We start from the raw sequence: 23,478 nt of genomic DNA, 5'->3' as shown, positions 1-23,478 counted from the left end.
TTTTTTGAGACAGAGTCTCGCTCTGTCACCCAGGCTGGAGTGCAGTGGTACAATGTTGGCTCACTGCAACCTCCACCTCCCAGGTTCAAGCAATTCTCCTGCCTCAGCCTCTTGAGTAGCTAGGACTACAGGCATGTGCCACCACACCCAGCTAATTTTTGTATTTTTAGTAGATACGAGGTTTCACCATGTTGGCCAGGATGGTCTCGATCTCTTGACCTCATGATCTGCCCGCCTTGGCCTCCCAAAGTGATGGGATTGCAGGCGCGAGCCATTGCACCCGGCCTCGGAGGCTGGTCTTGAACTCCTGGACTCAAGGAATCCTCCCACCTCAGCCTCCCAAAGTGCTGGGATTATATGCATAAACGAGCATGCCTGGTCTTTTAAGGCTTTTTGATACACACTACTCAACCAACTTCTAGGCTTTCTGAAACTTAAAGAAAACTTTATGGTATTGCTTACATTTCCAGAGTAGTTTATTTACTCTTCTCAGGACCTTTTTAAGGTATTATTCAGAAATGTACAAAGTTTTCTACTTTTGAACTTATTTGTCTTTATCTTCAAGGGATAACATTTTGTGTTTGTTTTCAATGCCAACAAACAACAAATGATTATGGTCAGCACAACCATTAGCTTGTAAACTGACATTGAAATCTACTGCTCTTATCTTAAGGAGGTCTATACTGATTTCTGGATTCCTTTCCTGGGTTACATGACTCCTGAAAACCCAGATAAGTTTTATATATATATATATATGCATGTATATGTGTGTGTGTTATGTGTATGTAAAATAAATACATATTTTCTCTATATAAAGGCCAGGTGGGTCACGTGTGCAGTTCCAACACTTTGGGAGGCCGAGGTGGATGGATCATCTGAGGCCAGGAGTTCAAGACCAGTCTGGCCAACATGGTGAACCCCATCTCTACTAATACAAAAATTAGCTGGGTGTGGTGGCGCATACCTTTAATCCCAGCTACTCAGGAAGCTGAGGCAGTAGAATCGCTTGAAACCAGGAAGCAGAAGTTGCAGTGAGCTGATATCGCGCCACTGCATTCTAGCCTGGGCAACAGAGCAAGACCCCTCTCTAAAAATAAATAGAGAGCAAAAAGAGAAAGAGATCAATTTATCCCATACGCTGTCTCCCCTACTAGTATGTATGACCTTATATTTATCCACAGATAATATTAAAATAGTTCCGACCCATAAACTTCAATACTGAGCACAATCTAAATCCCTTTTAAACCAGGACAATAAAAGGCTAGATTTCCTAGCACACAGGTTGAGAGTTCAGATTTCTAATCAGCATGTAGTCAGCAGCCAGGAAAGATTTAAGTTCATAAACGAGGACCATGTGCAGTGTGTTTTTTCCTTACCTTCTCCATCCAGCCCAAAGTCAGCTCTTCAACTTTCTAGCAAACTTTAATGTTTTAGCTTTAATCACAACCAGTATGATCAGCTATACCACATCTAATTTTTTTACCAGTATCCATTAGTCTCAATTTTCACTATTGCTTATCTGTGAATACCATCAAGAGCTTTCCAAAAGCATTGAGTTTTTCCTGCCAAATCTCTATAATCTCTGTAAGTGTTTGGGTCTGTTTATAATACGTAAAAATCTTTAGCCATTTGATTTACAATTTTAATCTTATAGAAAGAAAAATCTCACAAAAAAAGTATATCCCTGAGAAGCTCCATAGATGTGGACTATTTTAGGAAGAAGTAGAGGAGGGCCTTGGTTAAGAACAGATGAGATAAGGAAAGAAAGACTATTCAAATAGAAGTAAAGGGGATGAAGATAAATAGGAGATAATGATTATGACAAATGGACTTTGAAGAGAGCCATCTTGGCTTTAAACAGATCCTCCACTACTGACTGTACAACTTTAGGCAAGTTATTTAACTTCTTTAAGCCACAATTTGCTCATTAGTAAAATAAAAATTATGCTAGTATGTATTGCATAGAGCTATTGCAATAATTAAATGAAATATATAAGAAGCATTTGGTATTGTTGCCTGGAACATAGTCTGATAAATGCTGCTGCTGCTGCTGCTGCTGCTGCTGCAGTTTCTGTTGTTATTAAATGTGCCCTAGGGATCCTCCAAAAGGGCTTCATCCACTGACCTTTATCTCAGAACCACGATTAGCCTGATATCAGTAGCTCTTTTCATGCTAAGAACAGGTCAGAAGTGGACTACTAAACCATCAATTAAAAAAATCAATTGAGGCTGGGCACGGTGGCTCAAGCCTGTAATCCCAGCACTTTGGGAGGCCGAGACGGGCGCACGAGGTCAGGAGATCGAGACCATCCTGGCTAATACGGTGAAACCCCGTCTCTACTAAAAAAAAAAAAAAAAAAAAACAAAATCTAGCCGGGCAACGAGGCAGGCGCCTGTAGTCCCAGCTACTCGGGAGGCTGAGGCAGGAGAATGGCGTAAACCCGGGAGGCGGAGCTTGCAGTGAGCTGAGATCCGGCCACTGCACTCCAGCCTGGGCAGCAGAGCAAGACTCCGTCTCAAAAAAAAAAAAAAAAAAAAAAAAAAATCAATTGAGTTCTTCTTTTTTAGCTTCTCAAGACCACCCTTATTTCAGGTTGGAACATGTGCACACAAGGCAGGGACATCCTCCACAATTCTTGTACCAGTTTACGCTGGGCTCCATCAGAAGAGCTAAAATGGAACTAGCTAGTGTTCATTTGAGCAACCCAGGACCAAATTCAGGAGATAAAGTCCCCAAATAACATTCTGATGTGTAAACCACCTCCCCTATTTAGGTAGCTGAGACATTTTCTTGGTTGCACTATTAAGACTGAGGGCCACAGCCAGGTGTGGTAGCTCATGCCTATAATCCCACCACTTTGGAAGGCTGACGTGGGTGGATAACCTGAGGTCAGAAGTTTGAGACCAGCCTGACCAATATGGTGAAACCCCATCTCTATTAAAAATGCAAAATTAGCCAGGTGTGGCGGCACATGCCTGTAATCCCAGCTACTTGGGAGGCTGAGGCAGGAGAATTGCTTGAACCCCAGAGGTGGAGGTTGCCATTGCACTCCAGCCTGGGCAACAAGAGTGAAACTCCATCTCAAAAAAAAAAAAAAAAAAAAAAAGACTACGGGCCAAGCATGGTGGTTCATGCCTGTAATTCCAGCACTATGGGAGGCTGAAGCAGGAGGACCACCTGAGCCCAGGAGTTTGAGACCACCATGGGCAACAAAGCGAGATTCCATCTCCACAAATAACAAACAAAAAACAAGACTGAGAAAGAGGTTGCCATAATCTCCAGTAGTCTCTACAGCCTTCCTCTTCCCCTTCTTTTTAAGGTCTCACTCCACTGCCCAGGCTGGAGTGTAGTGGCTTGATCACAGCAGCTCACTGCAGTCTCAACTTCCCGGGCTTAAGAGATCCTCCTACTGGCTGGGCACAGTGGCTCATGCCTGTAATCCCAGCACTTTGGGAGGCTGAGAGTTCGAGACCAGCCTGACCAACATGGAAAAACCCTGTCTCTACTAAAAATACAAAATTAGCTAGGCGTGGTGGCACATGCCTGTAATCCCAGCTACTTGGGAGGCTGAGGCAGAAGAATCGCTTGAACCTGGGAGGCGGAGGTTGCGGTGAGCCCAGATAGTGCCATTGCACTCCAGCCTGGGCGACAAGAGTGAAACTCCATCTCAAAAAAAAAAAAAAGAGAGATCCTCCTATCTCAGCCTCCCAAGTAGCTGGGACCACAGGTACCCATCACAATCCTTAGCTGATTTTTTCTATTTTTTCTTTTTCTTTCTTTCTTTTTTTTTTTTTTTGAGGCGGAGTCTCGCTCTGTCTCCCGGGCTGGAGTGCAGTGGCCGGATCTCAGCTCACTGCAAGCTCCGCCTCCCGGGTTCATGCATTCTCCTGCCTCAGCCTCCCGAGTAGCTGGGACTACAGGTGCCCGCCACCTCGCCCGGCTAGTTTTGTATTTTAGTAGAGACGGGGTTTCACCATGTTAGCCAGGATGGTCTCGATCTCCTGACCTCGTGATCCGCCCGTCTCGGCCTCCCAAAGTGCTGGGATTAGAGGCTTGAGCCACCGCGCCCGGCCCTTTTTTTTTTTTTTAAAGAGACAGGGTCTCACTATGTTGACCAGGCTGGTCTCAAATTTCTGGTGGGCTCAAGTGATCCTCACACCTCGAACTCCCAAAGTGTTGGGATTACAGACATGAGCTACCCCACCTGACCCCTCTTCCCCTTCTTATAGAATAAATGGCATAATCCAAGAGCACAAAGTTTCCCCAGTCAGATAAAACTGGTCAGCAGGGGAGAAATCAGTAATAATCCTGTAATTCTCTAAGGAAATGGAGAGAAAGCACTAAATCTCCACTTTAATGAGGCATTTGGTTAATCACTTATCTGAGAAGGAACCTATGGGGGAAAAATTGGGAGGGACAGCTTCTAATGGAGGGAAATACCTACAATGCAAATACTTTAGCTGTCTTTAAAAAGATTTGGGAGGTCTCTCCCAATCTGTTCCTACCATTCCCTCTATAACAAGTAGACCCTAATTGTGCAAAGGACGCTTTCCTGGCTTCTATTATGGTTTTCTAGCACCTTCAAGATATCTAGACATTAGTTGTGATCACTTAAGCTTTCTTGGCCTCAGAGATGCCTTAAAGATTAATAAAATGTCAGAATTGTATTCTCTCTTCTAAATTCTAATCCTTTTTTAATTATTTATTTATTTATTTTGAGATGGAGTCTTGCTCTGTTGCCAGGCTGGAGTGCAGTGGCACGATCTCGACTTACTGCAACCTCTGCCTCCTGGGTTTAAGCGATTCTCCTGCTTCAGCCTCCCAAGTAGCTGGGACTACAGGTGTGCGCCACAATGCCCAGCTAATTTTAGTATTCTTAGTAGAGAAGGGGTTTCACCATGTTGGCCAGGATGGTCTCGATCTCTTGACCCTGTGATTCACCTGCCTTGGCCTCCCAAAGTGCTGGGATTACAGGCTTGAGCCACCGCGCCCGGCCTCATTTTCGTATTTCTAACAAGTACATACAAAGGACATATATGTCTCACCCATCCTATATATATGTATTTTTTTTTTTCTGAGACAGAGTCTTGCTCTGTCACCCAGGCTGGAGTGCAATGGCGCAATCTTGGCTCACTGTAACCTCTGCCTCCTAGGTTCAAGCGATTCTCCTGCCTCAGCCTCACTGGTAGCTGGAATTACAGCTGTGTGCCACCACATCTGGCTAAGTTTTGTATTTTTAGTAGAGGTGGGGTTTTGCCCTGTTGGCCAGGCTCATTTCAAACTCCTGGCCTCAAGTGATCCACAGTGCCTGGCCTGATAACTTCTTTAGAGACTCTACTATCCACATTCATTTTCAGAAAAATTAACCTGGAGACACCACATCCATAGACAATCAGGAGTAATTTTCCTTTGTAACACTTATCTCAGGCAGAGGAGTTATTTTTATAGTGTTTCCTTACCAGAATAAACTGTTGGAAGTTTCATGAAGGAGAGTATTCCCTCTTTCATGACTCCTAAAGGTCTCCTTCAACACTCTATACCAGGGGTTAATGCTGTGCCTGATCACAGGAAGTACTCCATAAATATTTTTTGAGTATAATCAATGAATACTTTTGAAAATCTAATTAGGTTTACTTTTACTAGTCTCTGCACAAATGCAAGAAAATACACAAATACACCACAGTTTTCCAGAAACTTGATGTTTCATCCCTTTTTATTATGGCCTTTGAACCACTGTCCCAGAACTTAATGGTTACTTCAGGATTTATAAAAAAAAAAAAAAAAAAAAAATGTACTGAAGCCCTACTACTAGTAAGTACTGTGCTGCTAGGTACTACAGATATGATACTATCAGACAGATACAGTTTCATCTAAACAATAACCATTCCATATATAAAGGAAGATGTCAAGATAGGATTTTTTCCCTGACCTCTTTCCACACTGAGATGTACAAAGACAAGGCTGAGATTTCAACAACTGGTGGGTGGCAAGATCCACTTTAGAGAACAATGAGCAGATATTTTCTTCAGATACTCTAAACAGATAAACTAATTCTTTTAGTTTTTGCCATCCTTGTGAGTTAAATTATGTCACTCTCTGTTCTGTAGAGTAGCCTCTCCTAAAACATTGATTAAACAGCAAGGCATTTTCCTTTTGGATCCTCTTCTAGAAAGCAACAGACAGAGATAACAACTCACAGGAAGAAAAGCTACAAAGAAAAGAAATTATTATCTTAAAGAAAAACATCATTATTCTGGAAATAAAAGACAAGAGCCACAGGTTGCTACAATATAGCTGTCTCTCTGTATGAAATATATGGGAAAGGTTAAAACTAGAGACAACTAATTAAAAAGCTTATATGATGGGTCTAATAAATTTGAGAAGTATTTTGTTTCACTGAACTCAAGATTTTTGCTGTCTTTAACTGTGTTCCAATACTGTAATCAACATTCTCATTCTACCCAGTATTCCTATAAAGCACTGGTCCCCAACCTTTTTGGCACCAGGGAGCAATTTCCTGGAAGACAATTTTTCCACAGACAGAGGGGGGTTGGCAGGAGGGGGGATGGTTCAGGGATATAACTGTTCTACCTCAGATCATCGGGCATTTCTTAGATTCACATAAGGAATGCATAACTTAGGTCCCTCTCATGTGGAGTTCACAATAGGGTTCCTGCTCCTATGAGAATCTAATGCTGCTGCTGATCTGACAGGAAGCAGAGCTCAGATGCTAATCCTTGCTCAGCCACTGCTCACCTCCTGTTGTGGGGCCAGGTTCCTAACAGGCCATGGACCAGTACCAGTCTGTAGCTACAAAGGCCACAGTAGAAAATGTTGCTGATACTCATTATCAGCTCAAGTTATTCTTTTTTTTTTTGAGATGGAGTCTCACTCTGTTGCCAGGCTGGAGTGCAGTGGCACGATTTCGGCTCACTGCAACCTCTGCCTCCCGGGTTCAAGCAACTTTCCTGCCTCAGCCTCCGGAGTAGCTGGGATTATAGGCGCACGATGCCACGCCCAGCTAATTTTTTGTACTTTAGTAGAGACAGGGTTTCACCATGTTGCCCAGGCTGTTCTCGAACTCCTGAACTCAGGCAATCTGCCTGCCTCAGCCTCCCAAAGTGCTAGGATTACAGACGTGAGCCACTGTGCCCGACTTAATAGTTATTCTTTTTTTTTTTTTGAGATGGAGTCTGGCTCTGCCGCCCAGGCTGGAGTGCAGTGGCGCGATCTCGGCTCACTGCAAGCTCCGCCTCCCGGGTTTATGCCATTCTCCTGCCTCAACCTCCTGAGTAGCTGGGACTACAGACGCCCGCCACCATGCCCGGCTAATTTTTTTGTATTTTTACTAGAGACGGGGTTTCTACCATGTTAGCCAGGATGGTCTCGAACGCCTGACCTCATGATTCGCCTGCCTTGGCCTCCCAAAGTGCTGGGATTACAGGCGTGAGCCACCGCGCCCGGCCTCCAATAGTTATTCTTTATCTCCTTTCTCCTCCTTCCTCTCTCTTCTTTATGCCAAAGTTAAGAAATCAAAGATGGTGAGTAGTAGAATTAGGTAGGACATGAACAGGACAACAAACTCCCTTCAACATGAACTTTGCATCTATTGTCTTCTTTGAGAACTAACTTTTAACTTCTCCTTGAATACTGAACAAGGTCATCAGTTAACTAGCCTTCAGGAGGTGTATTTCCTTTTATACATTATTTCAATTTAAAAAATATATTTCAGGCCAAACGTGGTGGCTCACACCTGTAATCCCAGCACTTTAGGAGGCCGAGGTGGGAAGATCCCTTGAGCCCAGGAGTTCAAGACTAGCGTGGGCAACATGGCAAGACCCCATTTCTACAAAAATAACAATTAGCCAGGTATGGTGTCACATATCTGTGGTCCCTGCTACTCAGGAGGCTGAGGTAGGAAGATCAGTTAAGCCTGGAAAGTGGAGGTGGCAATGAGCCATGATCATGCCCCTGCACTCTAGTCTGAACAACAGAGGAAGACTCTGTCTCAAAAAACAAAACCAAACAAAAAAACAAAAAGTAAAAAAAGTAAAAAATATATTTCAGAATCCTTTAGAATCAGTCTCCTTCTGTGAGTCACTGTTTATGGGACAAGAATTTGTTACTCAGAATTTTGAAGTAATAAAGTCATGCTTGAATCTGAGTTTCGATGGCACGAGGGCAAAAGTAAATGAGCATTAACTAAGGTTACTGAGTGCCCAATTAGGTGTCAGCTAGCTAGCTACACTGGAAACTAGTCTAGAGATTGAGAGATAAAACTAATTTGTTACTATATTCACAGGAAATACATAGGGACATTTACCAAAAAAAAAAAAAAAAAAGGTATCTTCACCCAGGAAAAACCATCAACAATTTACTATAGAATTTTAAAGAAACAAAGCAGAAATATACCTCAGATTCAAGTTACTAGCTAAAGACAACAGCAACAAATACATATGTCCAAGGCTACCCTCAGCATAAGACCATTGTGAATTAGAGACGCTGCCTTCCTCGGGGCTAAACAAGTTCAAGGCACTGTGAATCAAGCTCAGGTTGGATTTTTTTTTTTTTCCCCAGAGTCTTGCTCTGTCACCCAGACTGGAGTGCAGTGGCATGATCTTGGCTCACTGCAACCTCTGCCTCCCAGGTGCAAGTGATTCTTGTGCCTCAGCCTCCCGAGTAGCCGGAATTACAGGTGTGCATCACCACACCTGACTAATTTTTGTATTTTTAGTAGAGACAAGTTTTCACCATGTTGGCCAGACTGGTCTCAAATTCCTGACCTCAAGTGATCCTCCCACCTCGGCCTCTCAAAGTTCTGGGATTATAGGCATGAGCCACCACACCAGGTCCAGGATGGATTTTAACCCTTCATTTCAAATACCTTAAGCAGGGCCCCCTCTTTTTTTTGTTGTTGTTGTTTGTTTGCTTTCTTAGAGAGCCTAGTTCCTTATTTTTTTTTTATATTTTTGAAACTAGCAGCCAGGCGTGGTGGCTCACGCCTGTCATCTCAGCACTTTGGGAGGCTGAGGCCTGTGGATCACGAGGTCAAGAGATTGAGACCATCCTGGCCAACATGGTGAAACCCCATCTCTACTAAAATACAAAATTAGCTGGGCATGGTGGCATGCGCCCGTAGTCCCAGCTACTCAGGAGGCTGAGGCAGGAGAATCGCTTGAAGCGGGGAGGCGGAGGTTGCCATGAGCTGAGCTTGCACCATTGCACTCCAGCCTGGGCGACAAGAGCGAAACTCCATCTCAAAAAAAGAAATAAAAATAAAAATACTTCTTCTCCGAGAAAACACCAAATGGCGGATGACGCCGGTGCAGCGGCGGGGCCTGGTGGCCCTGGGATGGGGAACCGCGGTGGCTTCCATGGAGGTTTCAGCAGTGGCATCCGGGGCGGGGTCGCGGCAGTGGACGGGCCGGGCCAAGGCCACGGAGCTCGCGGAGGCACAGCCAAGGATAAGGAGTGGATGGCCCTCACCAAGCTGGGCCGCTTGGTCAAGGACATGAAGATCAAGTCCCTGGAGGAGATCTACCTCTTCTCCCTGCCCATTAAAGAATCTGAGATCACTGACTTTTCTTGGGGCCTCTCTCAAAGACGAGGTTTTGAAGATTATGCCGGTGCAGAAGCAGACCTGTGCTGGCCAGCGCACCAGGTTCAAGGCGTTTGTTGCTATCTGGGACTACAATGGCCACGTCGGCCTGGGTGCCTGGGTGTTAAGTGCTCCAAGGAGGTGGCCACTGCCATCCGTGGGGCCATCATCCTGGCCAAACTCTCCATTGTCCCCGTGCGCAGAGGCTTCTGGGGGAACAAGATCAGCAAGCCCCACATGGTCCCTTACAAGGTGACAAGTGGCTGCGGCTCTGTGCTGGTGCGCCTCATCCCTGCACCCAGGGGCACTAGCATCGTCTCAGCGCCTGTGCCCAAGAAGCTGCTCATGATGGCTGGTATCGATGACTGCTACACCTCAGCCCAGGGCTGCACTGCCACCCTGGGCAAGGCCAACTTTGATGCCATCTCTAAGACCTACAGCTACCAGACCCCTGACCTCTGGAAGGAGACTGTATTTACCAAGTCTCCCTATCAGGAATTCACTGACTACTTTGTCAAGACCCACACCAGAGTCTCCGTGAAGCGGGCCCAGGCTCCAGCTGTGGCTACAACATAGGGTTTTTATACAAGAAAAATAAAGTGAATTAAGCCTGAAGAAAATAAAAATAAAAATAGAGACGGGGCTGGGTGCAGTGGCTGGCCAGGCATGGTGGCTCATTCCTGTAACCCCAGCACTTTGAGAGGCTGGGTGGGTGGATTACTTGAGGCCAGGAGTTTGAGACCAGCCTGGCCAACATGGCGAAACCCTGTCTCTACTAAAAATACAAAAATGAGCCAGGGATGGTGGCACATAACTGTAATCCCAGCTTCTTGGGAGGCTGAGGTGGCAGTGAGTAGAGATCAGGCCATTGGACTCCTGTCTGTCAGCCAGGTGATAGAGCAAGACTCTGTCTCAAAAAAATAAATAAATAAAAATAAATAGATAATAAATAAATTAAAATACAGACTGGGTTTCGCCATGTTGCCCAGGCTGGTCTCGAACTCCTAGACGCAAACAATCCACTTCCCTTGGCCTCCCAAAGTGCCAAGTCAGAGATCCTAGTTCTGATCAGCAGGGAACCCTCTTAAAAGGAACACCCTGTACAACTGAGGGTGAGTCGCTCTACTTATACATTCCCCTCTTTTCTCTTTTAAAACCTTGTTAAAATGAAACCAAATACACAAAAATAGGCATAAATCCTTGAGGACAAAGAGCAAGAGAGAAGAGAATAGCAGACAAGAGATGTGAAAACCATTTTGGGAACTCGAAAGCCGATGGATAGATGTTAACCTAGAGACCAAAAAAAGATGAAACCTAAGCCTATAAAATTGGTAGAGGTGGAAGTGAAGAAACTATGTTAGCAAACACTCAAAACCCAGGAAAAGATCAGCAATTTGTGGCATCAGGTACTCTGAAAAGAGTGTAGGGTTCAAAACAGGAAGATCGTTCAAAGTCCTAAAAGATACAATCAGAGCTCTAGATCATCTCCACTACCCAAGGCAGCCTCCTCCCGCCTCCCCTACCTTCACGATTCTAGCAAAAGTCTGAACATTTACTCAGAACATGTTGAACAGACAGACTGGGTACTCACCTGCACCATGCACAACTACGAACAGAGATGAAGTGCAACACTGACAGCAACAGTCAAACACAAACCCCTTTTTGCTCCCTGGGCTATGAGAAAGCAGGCAAAAGATGGGTTGATTCCTCTGAGGGAAAAATGACTTGCCTAAGACAAAAGACCTACAGATGCTGGAAGGTGGATGATCCCTCATCAATGGTCAATCAACTCCTATATAGTAAGGGCCACCAAATGACAAGCCCCACCAATGAAAACAGAGCTTCTAAAACAGGACTATCATATCTCACTATTTTATTTTATTTTACTTATTTTATTTTATTATTTTATTTTATTTTATTTTTTGAGATGGAGTCTCGCCTGTCGTCCAGGCTGGAGTGCAGTGGCACAAAGGAGATTTGTTATAGTCAAGTCCTTGAATAGACAAGAAAATGAGATCTTGTGCAGAAGAGGAGACATCAGCCCTAGACAGGGACACAGGCAGCTCACAGTCGAAGACACAGACAAATGTGTAGATATGAGTAAAAATAAATGGGAAGATGTGTGCATATGGGTAGAAAAACGTATTTCTATTTTTCATTGAAACAGTAAACAAGAGTGAAGATGAGGGATAACTGCAGGAAGTTTGAGGAGACAAGCAGTTACAAAAGAGTGAATGAGCTGGGCGCAGTAACTCATGCCTGTAATCCCAGCTCTTTGAGAGGCCGAGGAGGGTGGATCATGAGGTCAGGAGTTCAAGACCAGCCTGGCCAAGATGATGAAACCCCCATCTCTACTAAAAATACAAAAATTAGCCAGGTGTGGTGGCAGGCGCCTGTAATCCCAGCTACTCTGGAGGCTGACACTGAGTTATCTGAACCCGGGAGGTAGAGGTTGCAGTGAGCTGAGATTGTACCACTGCACTCCAGCCTGGGCAACAAAGCAAGACTCTGTCAAGACAGACAGACGGAAGGAAGGAAGGGAAGGAAGGGAAGGAAAGGAAGAAGGAAGAAAAAGAAGGAAGGAAAGAAAGAAAGAAAGAAGGAAGGAAGGAAAGAAGGAAGGAAAGAAGAAAGGTAAGAAGGAAAGAAGGAAGGAAAAAAAGGAAGGAGAGAGAAAGAGAGAAAGAAAAAGAAAGAAAGAAAAGAAAAAAGAAAGGAAAAGAAAGTGAATGGAAGGGAAATGTAGGATTGCTTAAGGCTAATAATTGTGAATTTAAAGTAAGAATAGGCAGAACAGTTTTTTCAGCCACATGTAGATACACAGGTACAGGCATGAAGTAAGCAAAAAGTTGGACTGAGGTTTTGTCGGTGAGAAATTTAAGAATGCAGCGAAGAAAGTATAATGAATATAAGTTCAGTAGGGAAGTAGTTGAAAAAGAGTGTAATGCACAGAACAAAAAGTGGTGATTCACAGTGTCAAAGAATTGACGGAGCAGAGATTCCAGAGGAAGCGGGTTGTGAAAATAGAAGTGAGTGACGGAAGAATAGCATGCTTGATACTGAAATAACAGAGGAGATGTAGCTCTAATTGACTAGGTCTAGGGCAGGAGTCAGCAAACTCTGTAAAGATACCTTAGGCTTTGAGAGTCAGTGGTGTCTGTCGCAATTACTCAACTCGGCTGTTGTAGTATGAAAGAAGCTGTAGACGATACATAAATGAAGGAGCAAGGCTATATTTAAACAAACTTTATTTACAAACATAGACAGCTTGGTCCTGGTGCACTGGTCTAGAATACGACTATGGGAGTAGTAGCTGAGACAGGATAGAGGTCAAAAATCTTTGGGAGAGACATGGACAAGGAACTAAGAAACAAAGATATTGGAAAGATAATTAATATGGACATAGAATTTACCAATAATTAAGCCAGGAATAGAGTTGGAGAGGCTGACTCTGAGCCAGGAACTAAAAAAGCCTTTAAAGAGTGAGGGAGGACATCGGCAAAATTGGCAGAGTAAAGGATCTTTGAAAATGCCCTTCTCCATAAAACAAAAATTGTCAAAATCAAGTTTTTCAGAATTCTGGAAATGGACACCAAAGGCTTACAACAATCTAAGAGCATTTATTCAAGCAAAACGCCTGAATAACAGTAAGAACATTGAGCTTTATAGCACCTTAACTTGCCCTACTCCCATCTCCTGCTCTGAAAATCAAAAGCCTGCAATCACAGTGAAAAGCAGCTGCCTGACAATCACTAGAAGGGGCAGAACAGGGTTGGGGTACCGTTGAAGCTTCATTCCCAGGGAATGATCATTATTCGACCTTTCTGGTGGTACCCTGGAAGGCCCCACTTGCAAGGTTATCTATATCTGACCAGACTCAGAGCTTACCCAGCATAAAAAGCCTTTTTTTGGGAGGTAGGAGTATTTGTGAAAAATATAGGGAACTGCTTAATTTTGTGGCTACCTGACCAAAAAACTTAAAAGGAAAAGCTGGGGAAGGACACGTTTACAGGGTTTCCTGGAAATCTAGAAAGCCATGTTTTCTAGATTGTCTGAGAGTAGAAGAAAATCTTTAAAAAAAGCAAGCCACATGCATGCACAAGGCTGTATACATGCCCAGGCTGTATACATGCTCAGTATACAAGGCTGTATACAAGGCTGTATACATGCTCAGTAAAGTACTGAGAAGGCCCTAAACTCTTACTTCCGGTTGACCTTGAAGCTCTGCACAATCAGAAAGTGAAGGCTAGGCCAGGATGGTGGCGTGCATATAGTCCCAGCTACTCAGGAGGAGGAAGCAGGAAGACAGCTTGAGGCCAGGAGTTCAAGGTCACAGTGTTCTAGGAGCATACCTGTGAATAGCCACTGAACCAGCCTAGGCAATATGGAATTGTCTGGGCAACAGAGCGAGACTGTCTCAAAAAAAAAAAAAAAAAAAAAAAATTGAAGGCTAAAAAACAGAGTTGTCAACTGCTGAGTATTTAATTCTATATCCAGCAAAACTATCCATCAAAAAAAAAAAAAAAAGGAAAAACTAAGATATTCCCAGATAACCAAGAACTGAGAGGGCGGGTGTGGTGGCTCATACCTGTAATCCTAGCACTTTGGGAGGCCACAGTGGGAGGATCTCTTGAGGTCAGGAGTTCGAGACCAGCCTGGCCAACAAGGTGAAAACCCATCTCAACAAAAATTAGCTAGGCATGGTGGCATATGCCTGTAGTCCCAGCTACTTGGGAGGCAGAGCCAGGAGAATCACTTCAACCCAAGAGGCAGAGGCTGCAGACTTCGCCACTATACTTCAGCCTAGCCAACAGAACGAGATTCCGTCTCAGAAAAGAAAAGAACTCAGAGAGTTCATTGCTAGTAGACCTGCCCTACAAGAAATACTAAAGGGAATATTTAAGCAAAATGATAGGGCACTAGGCAATAACTTGAATCCATACAAAGAAAGAATGTCAGTAAAGCTAACTCCCCCATAGCTGTATTAAGTTACAGCAGCAATAAGAAACTATTACTAAAAACTTAGTGGCTTAAAACAATGCAAATTTATTATCATATAGTTCCGGAGTTCAAAAGTCTACAATAGTTCTCTCTGAGCTAAAATTAAGATGTCAGCAGGGCTGCATTTCTTTGTGGAGGCTCTAGGACAGAATCCATTTTTCTTGCGTTTTCTAGGCTTTAAGAGGCTGTCTGAATTCCTTGGCTCATCCCCTACCTCCATCTTCAAACCAAGTAGTATACCATCTTTAAATCTCTCTCTGACTCTGACTCTCTTACTCCCTTGTTTTCCTTACAAGAACTCTTGTGATTACATTGGAAAAACTGGATAATCCAGGCTGACTCCCCACCTCAAAATCCTTAATTTAATCACATCTATAAAATCTCTTTTGCCAAGTAAGGTAACATATTCACAGGTTCCAGGGAATAAGACATAGATTTTTTGGAGGAGGCAGTATTCTGCCTACCTACCATAGTAGGTAAATAGAAAAGACTGTATAAACTTATTTTTTATTTATAACTTTTTTCTCATATCTGACTTAAAAGACAACTGCATAAAGCAATATTTATAATCTGTGTTGATAGGTATGTCATTTGCATGACAATAGCACAAAGGACAAAGAAAGGAACAGAGCTATACGAAAACAAAAGCTTTTTTTTTTTTTGAGACACACTTAAAAAAAAGTCTCACTGTGTCACCCAGGCTGGAGTGCAGTAGCAAGATCTCAGCTCACTGCAACCTCTGCCTCCTGGGGTTAAGTGATTCTCCTGCCTCACCCTCCCAAGTAACTGAGACTACAGGCACACGCCACCACACCTAATTTTTTTTTGTACTTTTAGTGGAGACAGGGTTTCACCATGTTGGCCAGGCTGGTATCGAACCCCTGACCTCAAATGATCCACCCACCTAGGCCTCCCAAAGTGCTGGGATTTCAGGTGTGAGCCAGTACGCCTGGTTTTTTTTTTTTTTTTTTTTTTTTTTTGAGACAGGGTCTTGCTCTATCACCCAGACTGTAGAGCAGTGCAACAATCACAACTGACTGCAGCTTGACCTCCTGGGCTCAACTGATCCTCCCACCTCAGCCTCCCAAGTAGCTGAGACTATAGGCATGCATGCACCATCACTCCTAGCTAATTCTTTTTTTTTTTTTTCTCTGTTCTAGCTAATTCTTAAACTTTTTGTAGAGATGGGTCTCCCTACACTATATACAATAGAACATATCTATTTAACACAAAAGAGGGCTGTGATGGAGGGAAAGAGGAACAAAAAAGACATAGAAAAATAAATAGCAAAATGCAGATGCAAATCTTTTGTTTTATAATTTTAACGAAAATTTTAAAATTTTAAAAAATCCAGATCCTGCACAATTTTGTTGTTTTTTCTGAGACAAGGTCTCTCTCTGTCACCCAGGTTGGAATACAGTGGCCCTATCAAAGCTTGCTGCAGCCTCAACCTCTTGGGCTCAAGCAATCCGCCCACCTCAGCCTCTAGAGTAGCCAGGACTACACGCACATGCCACTATACCCAGATAGTTTTGTATTTTTTTGTATAGATGGGATTTCGCCAAGTGCTCAGGCTGGTCTTAAACTCCTGAGCTCATGCAATCCATGCAACTTGGCCTCCCAAAGTGCTAGAATTACAGGCCTGAGCCACCGTGTCTGGTCATAATTTTTTTTTTTTTTTTGAGACAGAGTGTTGTTCTGTCACCCAGGCTAGAGTGTAATGGCACGATCTCGGCTACTGCAACCTCCACCTGGTGGGTTCAAGCTATTCTCCTGCCTCAGCCTCCTGACTTAAGTAGGACTACAGGTACATGCCACCACACACGGCTAATTTTTGTATTTTTAGTAGAGACGGGGTTTCACCATGTTGGTCAGGCTGGTCTCGAACTCCTGACCTTGTGATCCGCCTGCCTCTGCCTCCCAAGGTGTTGTGATTACAGTTGTGAGCAACTGCGCCTGGCCCATAAATCTTATTAATTTTCCTGTAAATTAATCATTCCAAGTAAAGAATAAGAGGGAGCAACTCCAGAATCTATAAGATAACTAAAACAGACTAATGACAAGACTTAGGACTGCAGTGAAGCAAGATCATTCAGTAATGCTCGTAATCTTTTTTGATATAAAAAAAAATTGTGGCTGGGCGCAGTGAGCTGAGATCACGCCATTGCACTCCAGGCTGGGCGACAGTGCGAGACCCTCTCAAAAAAATAAAATAAAATAAAAAATAAATCTTAAACTTTTATTTAGTAAAAATCTATCAGTCTTTTCCTTTATGCTATTTTCCCTATGCAGTCACACTTACAAAGTCATTCATATCCTAACAAGCAGATAAAAAATATTTATCTATATTTTATTTTTATTTTTTCTGTTTACTTGCAGGCAAGAGGGGTGGGTTTCACTATGTTGCCCAGGCTAGTCTTGAACTCCTGGCCTCAAGCAGTCCTCTCACCTTGACCTCCCAAAGTGTTGGGTTTACAGGCATGAGCCACTGAACTAAGCCTGTTTTCTTTTTTTGAGACGGAGTTTCGCTCTTGTTGCCTAGGCTGGAGTGCAGTGGTACAATCTCTGCTTACTGCAACCTCTGACTCCTGGGTTCAAGCGATTCTCCTGCCTCAGCCTCCCAAGTAGCCGGGATTATAGCATGTGCCCCCATACCCAGCCTTGTTTTCTTTATATATATAAGATTCTTAAATTAGGCCCTCAGTTCATTCTTCTATTTTTTTTTTTTTTTTTTTTGTTTGTTTGTTTTGAGATGGAGTCTCGCTCTGTCTCCCAGGCTAGAGTGCAGTGGCACCATCTTAGCTTACTGCAACAACCTCCACCTCCAAGGCTGGTCTCGAACTCCTGACCACCTCAAGCGTTCCATTTGCTTCAGTCTCCCAAAGTGCTGGGATTATAGGCTTCAGCCACCACGCCTGGCTCCATCCACTATTTTGAGGATTCCTTTAACCTTTATGGTTTATTGAATTTTGTCTTTCCTCTATCACATCTTCCTTTTTGTAGAAAATATCCAGTAGCTTTCTAGAATAGGGCATGGAAGTTAAATTTTCAAGATATTGTAAGTTTATTTTAGCCCCATTCTTGGATATAATCAATAGCAGTGACATGTGTTGACTTTTTTGTTTTTTATTTCTAGAACAAAAATCTGATGATAAATTCTGAATTGACATAGTAACTAAGAAGCACATGACTAGAGAAATCTGTATCAGAATTTATAATATATTTAAGCTAGCCTAAACTCAGTATTAATGTTTAAAGAAAGCCTCATGAAATTGGCAGTAAGTAGACACTGAATAAAAGATTATTATTAATAACCACATTTAAACCTGTAAGTTATAATATAAACTAAGTAGATAAATTTGACCTAAATGAAGCCAAACCAGGGGTTTTGGTTTCTCAAGGTTAGTTTCCTGATTAGTCCCCATTTTTATTAATTTCTCAAGTATATCAAGTAATTATTTATATTTTCTCAGATAAAACCAGCTTGCTTGGTTAGAATGTAGATTAAGTTCCAAATTTTGGCAAAATTCAAGTGGCTATCTTTAAGTTTACCTTGCTAAAGTTTCATAACCTTTTTGTAAATACACAAATACTACCTGGGATCCCATTAATTTATATAATTAATAGTACACAAAACCATGAATAAGAAAAGAGAATTCAGTATCAAGAGAAAATAAACACGTTGACCTCCTAAGAAAACAGAAGTTCCTCCATGGTTGTTATTCCCATCCTGTGTCCAAAAGATTATTATTGCCAGAAATTCTACATGTGCAAAAAAATGCTACTGATTATAGATAACCTCTGGTTTTCCCCCTCTTCCTTTTTTTTTTTTTTTTTCTTTGAAATGGAGTTCTTGTTGCCCAGACTGGAGTGCAATGGTGCGATCTAGGCTCACTGCAACCTCTGCCTCCCAGGTTCAAGTGATTTTCCTGCCTCAGCCTCCTGAGTAGCTGGGAATACAGGCATGTGCCACCACTCCCGGCTAATTTTGTATTTGTTTTTTAGTAGAGATGGGTTTCTCCATGTTGGTTAGGCTGGTCTTGAACTCCAGACCTCAGGTGATCCACCCGCCTTAGCCTCCCAAAGTTTTGGGATTACAAGTGTGAGCCACCATGCCTGGCCTACCCCTCTTCTTTCTTCCACTCCCCACATCCAGTCTCTTAAGTGTCCATGTTCAAAACACTGGTGTAAAAAAGGAAAATCTCTTTTTCTCTCTTAATAAGAAATGTTAAGTAGGAGACATTCTAGCCGTCCTTTCCGTTCCCTGAGGTCTTGTCACTTATGTCTACAATAAATCCAGCAATCTCATGTAGAATAGTTAGGATACTAGGAAAAGGAATTAAAGGGCAGATTTAAACTACGGCCGAGAAAAATTCCCACTAACTTCATGCAACTACACAGGATATCTAAAATATTAATTAGCATTTGAAGGATTAATATAGATTGTATACAATGTAGCCTCAACCTCTGTAAGAAGTATATTTAAACTTAAGAATAACAACACATTTGTTTACTAATACAATTAAAACTATAAAGCAATGGAAATAATACATTTCTCTCTAAAATAGGCTGGGTGTGGTGCCTCATGCCTATACTCCCAGCACTTTGGGGGGCCGAGGCTGGATGATTACTTGAGGCCAGGAGTCTGAGAGTAGCCTGGGCAACATAGCAAGACTCCATCTCCACAAAAAATATAATAAAACAAGAAAAGAGGCCGGGCGCGGTGGCTCAAGCCTGTAATCCCAGCACTTTGGGAGGCCGAGACGGGCGGATCACGAGGTCAGGAGATCAAGACCATCCTGGCTAACACGGTGAAACCCCGTCTCTACTAAATGCAAAAAACTAGCCGGGCGAGGTGGCGGGCGCCTGTAGTCCCACTCCGGAGGCTGAGGCAGGAGAATGGCGTAAACCCGAGAGGCAGATGCTTGCAGTGAGCTGAGATCTCGCCACTGCAACTCAAGCCCGGGCGAACAGACAAGACTCCCGTCTTCAAAAAAAAAAAAAGAAAAAAAAAAAAAAAAAAAAAAAAAAAGAAAGAAAAGAAAAGGACACTAAAAGCCAGGCATCGGTGGCACACCTTGTAGTCTAGCCTACAGAGGCTGAGAGGGAGGATTACTGGAAGCCAGGAGTTTCAAGGCTGCAGTGAGTTCTGATTGCATCACTGTACTCCAGCCTGGGCGACACATGAAACCCTCTTTTTTTTTTTTTTTTTTTTTTTTTTTTTGAGATGGAGGTTCACTCTTGTTGCCCAGGCTGCAGTGCAATGGCACGATCTTGGCTCACTGAAACATCTGCCTCCCGGGTTCAAGTGATTCTCCTGCCTTAGCCTCCCGAGTAGCTGGGGTTACAGGCATGTGTCACCACACCCTGCTATTTTGTTGTTGTTGTTGTATTTTAGTAGAGACAAGGTTTTTCCATGTTGGTCAGGCTGTGGTCTCGAACTCCCAACCTTAGGTGATCTGCCCACCTCAGCCTCCCACAGTGCTGGGATTACAGGCGTGAGCCACCGTGCCCCGCCTGAAACCCTGTCTCTTAATAAAACAAACAAAATGGGCCAGGCGAAGTGGCTCACGCCTGTAATCCCAGCATTTTGGGAGGCCAAGGCAGGTGGATCACCTAAGGTCAGGAGTTCAAGACCAGCCCGACCAGTATGGTGAAACCCCGTCTCTACTAAAAATACAAAAATTAGCTGGATGTGGTGGTGTGCACCTGTAGTCCCAGCTACTCAGGAGGCTGAGACAGGAGGATCCCTTGAACCCAGGAGGTGGAGGCTGCAGTGAGCCAAGATCGCACCACTGCATTCCAGCCTGGGTAACAGAGTGAGACTCCTTCTCAAAAAAACAAACAAAACAAAAACACTTAAGTTGCAGAGTAACTACATCTTTGCATTTCAGAATCAAGCACCCTAAGAGACACACAGCTAGGAAGGAACATGAATAAGCTGACAAGGGAACTGTGAGAGAGGGTGGCTTAAAAGTACAAAGCTCAGGCAATGATTTTAATTGACCAGTTTTGCTTGAAAGTAAATGCTGATAAAAATCTTTGGAAAGGCCGGGCATGGTAGCTCATGCCTGTAATCCCAGAACTTTGGGAGGCCAAGGCAGGAGGACTGCTTGAGCCAAGGAGTTCCAAATCAGCCTGGGCCATATAGCGAGACCCTGTGTCAAAAAATGTTAAATAAAGTGTTTTTTTAAAAAAATCTTTGCAAACTATCACATCCTAAGAGAGACTATGAGAAAAACTGGTCAACAAATACTGAGTCTTAGCTATGTGTAAGGGATTATGCTTAGGCCAGAACTACTCAAAGTGTGGTCTCCAGACTGGCAGCATCAGCACTTCCTGGGGGATTGTTAAGTGTTCCAGCCCTTTAAACCTATCCAGATTCTTGTCTTTCACAGAAACCCCTGAATTTGGTTTTGACTCTTTCACACTTTGAGGCTGTTTCCTTCTTGTTCTTAAAAATGAAAAATACTTTCCACATCACCAACAAAAGCAATTCAGCAGGATTCATTTCTATATACTGTGCTGCCACATATAAGCCTTACTAATAAACAGCATGAGGGACTAGGGCGTGGCTTGGTAAAATGAAGAATGTCAGGAGAAGTTCAACTCTGTAAGCTGCTGCTTTTAGAAAAATGTATTTAACTACAGCCACAGGTCCCTCCCTCCTCTTGCTTCAAAATCAGATGTTCACCCATCCCTAGCAGTAAGATAAAGACCTTAGAAAGAGGGCTCTGACAGCAAACCACAGAGGCTGAAGACACATCTCGTTTTAATTGCATCAGCAACTGCTAAGCAATTAATGAAATAGAGAAGAGGGAGGGGACATCAGGGCAAAGAGAAAAGGGACTTGAGCAATCATGTGGAAATACTTCATCCTCATCCCAATGAGAGCAGGTTATCTGTGGCAGCTGCACAAAGCTTCAAATCCTCGCATTTGAACTCCCAGGCCACTTCCCAAGCAGCAATAAAGATACATAGTCAGGATTTTTTTCTTGCTTACAGTTTTATATCTCTCATATTTTTCCCTGCAGCCACCAACAAAGGGAAGAAAGAGTGAAAGACAACAGATCAAGTGAGTGATTCAGCTATTAAGTCCCTTCGGCAGATTCTATGCTTTGCATAATATGGACTACGAGGATCAGGAGATACTAAATACTAACAGCAGTGATTCATCAGAAGCATGTATGTACTAGGCCTAGGGCATGGTGGGACAGGAACTCCATCAATAAATCCCTGCAGGTTCCTTCTTTACTAAGCTGTATCCTTAACCTATCACAGAAAAGGCAATAAAACAAAAAACTGCCAACAAAAACTTCTCAAAGAGAAAGTAAATTCTCAAATGGAGAGTGGGTGCCAAAAAAAAAAAAAAAAACCCCAGCATGAAAGAGAAATAAAAGCTCAAAAAAGGCTAATATAGTGCCATAATTCCAGCTGTTATCCCTTCAGTAAACAGGGCAGGGCCCCTAAATCATAACATCAGAGAAAGCTGGTAGTTTTTGGCGGGGGCAATGGGGTGTGTGGTGAGAGTAGGAATTGATGAAAAATGTGATGGTCTATACAGCAGTTCCTAAACAGAATAATGTTCAAGTGGCCTCATTTTCCCCTTTACTCACCATTCAATCACAAGGACCTGAGGTTCTGGGTTTTCTGCAATAACCCTGATTAAAAACTCCATCCTACTGTGTCTGGATTTGGGGTTCCAAGAAAAAATGATCATTTTACATATAGTTCATCCCAAACTCCCTTGCACAGAGTTTGAAAGCACATGGTAAACCCACATCTGCAGGCAAAGTAAAATGCCAAATAGACAAGGATGAAATAGGCAGGAGATGGATCCCTGAAGTCAAGGCCCAAAAGCATTGAAAGTTGGACCACTGGCCGGGCATGGTGGCTCACGCCTGTAATCCCAGGACTTTGGGAGGCTGAGGCAGGCGGATCGCAAGGTCAGATCGAGACCACCCTGTCCAACAAGGTGAAACCTCATCTCTACTAAAAATACAAAAAAAAAATTTTTTTAAATTAGCCAGGTGTGGTGGCATGCACCTGTAGTCCCAGCTACTCGAGAGGCTGAGGCAGAAGAATGGTGTGAACTTGCCTGGGAGGCGGAGCTTGCAGTGAGCCAAGATTGCACCACTGCACTGCAGCCTGGGTGACGGAGCAAGACTCCGTCTCAAAAAAAAAAAAAAAAAAAAAAGGAAAGTTGGACCACTAACTTGACCACTAACTCTACTGCAGAATTACTTGCACTGCTTTTTGAAAATACAGATTATGATTTAATGAAAAGCATTCCATGGGACTTGTCAGTTGACTGCTATTTAGAAAAAAGAAAGAAAACATCAAACTCCTTAGAAGTCAGGCTGGTCTTGAACTCCCGACCTCAGGTGATCTGCCCGCCTCGACCTCCCAAAGTGCTGGGATTATAGGTGTGAGCCACCGCACCTGGCCTTCTTTTCTAATTTACTGGACAAAGTCCCATGGGCTAAGAGAGGCCCTGGCAATAACAATGAACAAATCAGTCAATCATCCCTGTCCTCATGAAGCTTATATCCCATTGTGGGAGAGACAACCAAAACAAATTATATAGTATATGGGCCAGTAATAAGTGTTATGGAGAAAATAAAACAGGGAAGAAGGTATAGAAAGTTTGTGTAGGCAGGTGATTTTATTTTATTCTTTTTTAATTTTTTTGAGATTGGGTTTCCCTCTGTCACCCAGGCTGGAGTGCAGTGGTATAATTATGGCGCACTGCAGCCTTGATCAATCTCCCTGGCTCAAGTGATCCTCCCATCTCAGTCTCCCAAGTAGCTGGGACTACAGGCACATGCCACCATGCCCAGCAAACTGATGTTTTGTAAAGAAGGAGGTCTCACAATGT

General features: G+C 43.2%; 1 protein-coding gene and 1 long non-coding RNA gene across 2 annotated transcripts in view; one reads left to right on the top strand and one right to left on the bottom strand.

Annotated features, from left to right (window-relative positions):
• The window catches only part of LOC108537510 (uncharacterized), a 69,610-nt gene extending 47,757 nt beyond the window's left edge, over positions 1-21,853 (top strand). Inside the window, exon 5 of the long non-coding RNA XR_001887832.1 lies at positions 21,635-21,853. This is a non-coding gene — a long non-coding RNA (uncharacterized LOC108537510). The remainder of the gene's footprint in view (positions 1-21,634) is intronic.
• ZNF609 (zinc finger protein 609) overlaps positions 1-23,478 on the bottom strand; it is a 207,227-nt gene that overhangs the window by 105,462 nt on the left and 78,287 nt on the right. The gene's annotated exons all lie outside the window — the stretch shown is intronic.

Source organism: Rhinopithecus bieti, unplaced genomic scaffold (assembly GCF_001698545.2).
Source record: "Rhinopithecus bieti isolate Rb0 unplaced genomic scaffold, ASM169854v2 scaffold_13262, whole genome shotgun sequence".
NCBI classification, from domain to species: Eukaryota; Metazoa; Chordata; class Mammalia; order Primates; family Cercopithecidae; genus Rhinopithecus; species Rhinopithecus bieti.
The sequence above is the reverse complement of the archived record's forward strand: the minus strand, read 5'-3'. Positions and strand labels throughout refer to the sequence as shown.